Source organism: Leopardus geoffroyi, chromosome A1, assembly GCF_018350155.1.
Source record: "Leopardus geoffroyi isolate Oge1 chromosome A1, O.geoffroyi_Oge1_pat1.0, whole genome shotgun sequence".
NCBI classification, from domain to species: Eukaryota; Metazoa; Chordata; class Mammalia; order Carnivora; family Felidae; genus Leopardus; species Leopardus geoffroyi.
In genome coordinates this window covers 153,625,376-153,632,529 of record NC_059326.1, presented here as the reverse complement: position 1 = coordinate 153,632,529, position 7,154 = coordinate 153,625,376, and the positions used below count along the sequence as shown (strand labels likewise).

Below are 7,154 nucleotides of genomic sequence, written 5' to 3'. Positions count from 1 at the left end.
CCTCCTTTTGCTATAAGCTTATCCCTTTTTTCCACAAACACTGTAAAAATTAAAAGAAAATATAAAAATCTTCATATTCCGTAACAAATTGTGATTTTATTTAACATGTCAATAACTTTAGGGAAGAAAAAACTATGAACAGTTGCTGCAATAGAGTCTCTTAGCATCTTCTTGTGCATATGGAAGACTCTTCCCCTTCCCTCTTCTTATCCCTCAGGTCTGACTGCCCTCCAGTCAGAAATCCTTCATTAGTTATTGTTCTGTTTATATAATCATAAAATGTGCTTTGCAAATGAAATTTAATCAAAACATAAAAGCAAAATGAAGCAAAAATCATGAGAAATTCAAAGCTGCAACATCCACTATTAACACTTTACTGCCCAGTGCCCACAATTATTTTAATGTGTACACACACACACACATACACACTTTTACATCCTTCAGGGTAATTTTTACTGTGAACTTTTATTAACTTTTTTATTAATTTTTTTAATTAACTTTTTATTAACTGCTTCTTTCTTGTATGTTTGTTTTTCTTGTCTTTGCTCTCTACCTTTCTTTAAATCATCATATCTCCACTGAGGTCATCAATGTTAGTAACCTAGAATTTAGTTTTTCTGTGGCTTTCACCCTGTGTGTGTGTGTGTGTGTGCGCGTGTGTGTGCGCGCGCGCACACGTGCACATATGTATGTGTGTATGTTCACATGACTTACCATGATTTATCTTTACTTTTGGAAAACCTCTCCAACTAGGTTCCTCGAAAAGTTGAAAATACAACTACCCCATAATCCAGCAATTGCACTACTAGGTATTTACCCAAAGGATACAAAAATATTAATTCAAAGGGATACATGCACCCCAGTATTTACAGCAGCATTATCTACAATAGCCAAATTATGGAAACAGCCCAAGTGCCCATTGACTGATAAATGGATAAAGAAGATATGGTACATAAACAATGGAATATTAGCCATAAAAAAAGAAATCTTGGCATTTGCAACAACACGAATGGAGCTAGAGAATTATGCTAAGCAAAATAAGTCAGTCAGAGAAAGGCAAATACCATATGATTTCACTCATGTGTAGAATTTAAGAAACAAAACAAATGAGCAAAGGAAAAGAAAGAGAGGGAGGCAAGCCATGAAATAGACTCTTAACCTTAGAGAACAAAATGATGGTTATCAGAGGGGAGGTCAGTGGGGGGAGAGTGAAATAAGTGATGGGGATTAAGGAGTGAACTTGTAATGGGCACTGGATATTATATGGAAGTGTTGAATCACCATAATGTACACCTGAAACTTATATTATACTGTATGTTAACTAAATGGAATTTAAATTTTAAAAAGAGCAAGAAGGGAAGGGAAGGGAAGGGAAGGGAAGGGAAGGGAAGGGAAGGGAAGGGAAGGGAGGAAGGAAGGCAGGAAGGCAGAAAGAAAGAAAGAAAGAAAGAAAGAAAGAAAGAAAGAAAGAAAGAAAGAAAGAAAGAGGAAGGAAGGAAAAAGGAAAGAAAGGAAAATAAAGGAAAAGAGAAAAGGAAAAGAAAAGAAAAGAGAAGAAAAGAAGGGAGAGAAGAAGGAAATCTCACCAACTTAACTGGTAGAAGGTAGAAAATTAACTTATTTCAATGAATTTGTAATGCATAAATCCTTACTCCTGTTGGGTTTTGTATCTTGTATATGATAAAAGGAATAAAAAGCCCATTTTTACACTCTTCCAAATGAATAGCTAATTGTATGAAAACCACTTACTACATAAAAAATTTGTTCCCATAAAATTTCCATATATTAAATCCCTTATATACTAACTTGAGCTTCTTTTTTTTTCCTTCCAGTATATATTTCTGGTACTATACTAATACCATATTGTTTATTAATAATAGATTAATATTTTAATATCTGTTAAAACAAATTTATTCCCACTGTTCATCTTTTACTAACATTTTTGGCTAACCATGTTGTTCATTCTTTCACATTTAAATGGTATCATTTTGTCCAAAGTGTTTTAAAAATATTGGGATTCTAGCTGGAGTTGTGTCAAGTGTATGTATGAATCTGGTATTACTGACGTTTTATATTATTGAGTCTTCCCAGCCAAGAGAATGGTGTCTTTCAGATTGGTTAAAGGATTTCAACAGATTTGATAGTTTTCTTCATGTAGGTATAGCTTCCTTCTTTATAAGTTTATCTCTAATATTTCATAGTTTTCCTACTTAATGTGGTAATGAAGAGCAAACAAGTCTAAGTCATAAACTGAATTTTTTAGCTCTTGGATAATTACCATGAGCCATGACCAAGTTCTTAAATGAGAATTATATTAAAGACCTAAGCTAGTGAGATCCCTGCATTAACAAAGACAAGATGACAGGACAATCACACTTGTTGACCCATTGCAACATCAGGCCAGCAAAAGGTACGAGCGAACCATAGCAAATCCACGGCCACTAACAGATACACACACACACACACACACACACACACACACACACACACACAAAGAGCATAGTATTTACCCCATGGGTTTGATTGGAACATTTTACAAGGAGTAATTTTATTTAAAAAAAAATATTACTTACATAGTTTAATGGTTTAAAATTAAAGGCTGACTATAAAATTTACATATTTACATTTCACACAATCTTCAGCAAACTGCCTCTGTCTTAATTAGAAATCACAAGTAACTTTAGTAATAAAAGAAAATGTTGGTTCTCCACCTTGGATATCAACTTCACAATTTTTAAAAATCTCATTCTAAAAGTCAAAAATGCAATCATTTTCACTTGGAAGATTCTATAATCAAGGATTAATACTAATCTTTTGAGAGACAGTCCAAATGGGAAGAACAATGCATGAATTTTACTGCCTGTTCTTTCTGGTAATTAGTCTGTAGCTATAATCATTTTGTCTTAATTTCAAGACACATACAAAAACAGATCAATTGGCTAGCTGAATAGTTTCAATCAAGATGTTTTTGATTTTCATGGTATCTAAATACCATCTTTTCTTTTGATATTTTATTATAGCATTTTAGAGTTAGGATGAACTTAAGAGTCTGTATCCCAGACATTTAAGTTCTACTTGATTTTATTATGTAGCTTTCCAATAAACATGCCATCCAACCAAAGTTGTATTAAGGAGCAGGAGCAGGTAGGCGCTGGACAGCCAGAATGCCAGTCTATAATGAACACCAAAAGTTCTTTAAATAAATTGAAAATATGGCACCAGTCAACAGAAGTTTTATACATTACTCCTTACATAACTGTCAAATTATTAGTGAATCCTGCTTCCATGTAGTTCCTCATTCCAAAAACATATTTTTTCTGGAATATATGTATATATTCAAAATATTTTTTCTGTATACTTCAACTCAGAAAAAATATATTAACATTATTCATAATCCCTACTGCCTTTAATGGAGAATGGATCCTTTCAATTGACAGATCTTTTAGTAGCTCTGTGAAAAAAAAAAAATCTCCCTCATTATAATAGCCTCAGACACACTTGAGGGAAATCTCATGTGGTAAACAGAGGCAGTGGTGAAATTCAAAATTTTTACTAACCAATATAGCAAAGACATCAGCTAACCAGAGTGTCTGTCTCAGGGAAAAAAAAAAAATTAAGACGACTATACATACGTCTATACCTTTCTCTCTCTAGATTAAACATTCTGGTGACTTTCAAAACGGACTTCTTTATCATGGTTTCAAATCCTCTCCTAGTGCGGGTCATTCTCTCCCTCTCCTCAAAGCCACAGCCCTCACTGGTGAAGACACATGTGCTCCCACCAACAGGAAACACAACTGCACTACCACCGAGATCTCCCCCAGTCTCTATACCATAATTTTTAAAGGGTTAAAAATTATCCCTTTTTGGCAGCTCATCATCCTATGGCTTTATGAGTTATATTTCTGTAAACAGTCTTTTAATATTACCTTATTACATTCAAAGTTTGTGTCAAAATACTTAATTAGAAAAACAGACACCTATTTGATGACTCTAAGAGGGAACCTGCCAAAGTCATTTTTCCCTCTATCCCGAAATACATGAATCAGAATACCCTTATGTGTAATATATTTATAACTGCTTAAATTAAAAATTGCTCAAAAGAAGCGTTTTTATACTTACCAATTTAATGAACACTTCCATAACTGTGAGAAGCATCTTTTATACCAATGTTTAATTCACACATCAGTAAGCACTAATGATAAGTGTATCACCATATCAACTTCTGGCAGTTAGGTATGTCAGTGACAGGCATCATAAAATTAAATAGATAACTAATATTCAAAGAGACTGCAATAAAAATATATTGTGGTAATTACCCATGTCGAAAGTGAAGAGTTTTAATCAAACCATTTTCTTGGGTGACCATATTTTCATTTAAATACGAGTTTAAGAAATCACAGAGAAAGTTGCTGCTTTCAACACCAAATGCAAGTCTAATTAGTGCCTTTTTACTGCAATTAATACTGCAGTTATACTCAGCATTCTTTACATCAGCAAAGATAAGTTCTTTCTGGTTTTTCTCTCTCCACCTCACTCTTTCCCTGTTAGGTTTCTGACTAATGTTTGGCAACAGAGAAGAGTGTTTATTTTGCTTGAAAACAAAACCGTTACCATTCCTAATGTCCCAGAGATTTCCTCATGACTAGACAGAATGGATATCTGAAGAGACTTCCAATTCCCTCTATTACTTATGTTGTTGCTTTTAACAGATTCTGAAAGATGCCATCAGTTTTGTATGATAGTAGCTTCCTACTGCAGGCTCATTGAAAACTTGCTCTCCATTAGAGCTCTATTTATGTGAGAATATAAACTTCCTTTTGTCCTCCTATTGAAACTGGATTTTCAGAAATAAACAGTTTTCTTTGAATAGTACTTCATAATTTTCTGGCTACATTTATATCCTCTGGTATTTGTGAGAGGTGATAATTATGAGCATTAAATCAATATGTACTAGTTTATTGAATTAACCAAGATGATAAAGAAGAATCTTTACTCATGCCCTAATACCATAAAATAGTATAACAAAAAGTATATTAGGGGTGCTTGGGTGGCTAACTTGGTTAAGCATCCGACTTTCAGTTTCACCTCAGGTCATGATCTGGTGGTTCATGAGTTTGAGCCCCACATTGGGCTCCATGCTGATAACTCAGAGTCTGCTTGTGATTTTCTCTCTCCCTCTCTCTCTCTCTCTGCCTCTCCCCTGCTGACTGACTCTCTCTCTCTCTCTCTCTCTCTCAAAATAAATACATAAACTTTTAAAAAATACATAATAGTAAAATGAAATAGCAATGGACTGGAAATGAGAAGACTTGAATTCGAATTCTGATGCCCCTACTTATTTTACAAGCTGTGGGATCATGTACAGAATTCTTAAACTCTATAAGCCTTCCTTTCATTATTTACAAAATGGTGGTGAATCTGTTGGCAACACTGGATGTAGCATGTGAGAGAAAACAGGAGGTCAAGGATGAGTAAACAAATTAAAGGATGATTTTGCTATTTATGAAGATAAGGACAATGGCAGGAAAACAAGGAAAAAATAGGGTTATTTTGATGTGTTAAATTTGAAACATCTATATTATACAAGCCAAGAGAGCAAGTAGGCAGTTCAATATACAAATCTAGAGTTCAAGGAAAGTATCTGAACCAAAGATACAAACGTTACTCATATATTAATAGTTACTTCCATTTACTATGCACCAAACAATGCAACAGATTCTATAGGTAAGTAATTTATTCCTCGAGACAAACTTGAGTTCACAATGAGTATTATTATCATAATTATTGTTATTTTCTAACACTTAACACATTATCTGGTTATGTATGTAAGCTACCAAAATGTTTCTTGAATGAATGTTCAGCTTACGGGTGAGGAATTCAAGACTCAGAAAAGAAACTTAACCACATCTAGTAAGTGGCAGAACCAGAATTTGAAATTAAATTTGTCTTGAGTAGACAGTGGGACGTCCGGCTTACAAGCCGTCACCTTCATTTCGCACACGTCAAAAGAGCAATTTTAAAATGGGCGATGTTGAGAAGGCAAGATGATTTTTGTTCAGAAGTGTGCCCAGTGCCATACCACGGAAAAGGGAGAGAAGCACAGTCTGGGACAAGCCTCCATGGTTTATTTGGGCAAAAGATAGGTCAGGCCCCTGGATTTTCGTACACAGGTGCCAACAAGAACAAAGGCATCACCTGGAGAGAGGAGACACCAATGGAGTATTTGGATAATCCCAGAAAGTACATCCCTGGAGTAAAAATGATCTTTGCTGGCAGTAAGAAGGCAAGGGAAAGAGCAGACTTGATAGCTTATCTCAAAAAAAAAAAAAAAAAGCTACTAAGGAGCAACAGTTGGCCTCTGCCTTATTTATTATAAAACAACAGCAACAAAAAAATGTCTGATGACTTCTTTCATGTGTCCTGTATTTGAATTGATCTCATACACCAGAATTCAGACCATGAACGGCTGAGAGAATACTTTTTTTGGACAGTGCTGATTTAAGTAATATTGGCTTGTAGTTAAAACATATGATCAGCTTTTTGAACTCTGATAGTGATTCTGGTTCAGCAGGTGCTGTCAGTGTTTTCCCCTTCTGAAGATACGACTGGAATTGATGAGCAACGTTCGGCTTTTCACACAGACGGTAAATGTCATCTCTAAACCTAGAGGAGATTAGTTTTATATTTAGATTTATATAAGTGGTTATATTAATGTATTTTAATACTGAGGAAATCCCTTCACTGTCTCAGAGAACAGCAAGACTCCGTTGTGTTTCAAGTTGCGTTTGTTAGCCTGTTAAAGGCAAGGGCTGATGATAAGCTGCCAATGTCCACTTTATCTTTTTGGTATTAACTATACCAGTTTAATTAAAATTCCCTACATCTAAAGAGTTGCCTTTTGCTTAATGAAAGGCATTTTAGTATGGTTTATGTACAATATTAAATACAGAATATTTAACATTTCTCACATTTTTATAGGTGATCTATAAGGTCAGATGTTTTTAAGATTCAGTGTGACAAGATACAGCAGCAAACTTGGCTTCCAAATGCTTTACTTAATCAGACCAAGTTATAATTCAGGATTGTCTTCTAAACACCTATTCAAAAACCCAATGGTAGAATGACCATATATGTATGACTGATAATAATGC

The 7,154-nt window shown here is 34.4% G+C and overlaps 1 pseudogene; it reads left to right on the top strand.

Annotated features, from left to right (window-relative positions):
* The first annotated feature begins 6,023 nt into the window (after window positions 1–6,023).
* Window positions 6,024–6,379, top strand: LOC123580756 (annotated as a pseudogene).
* Window positions 6,380–7,154: the final 775 nt, after the last annotated feature.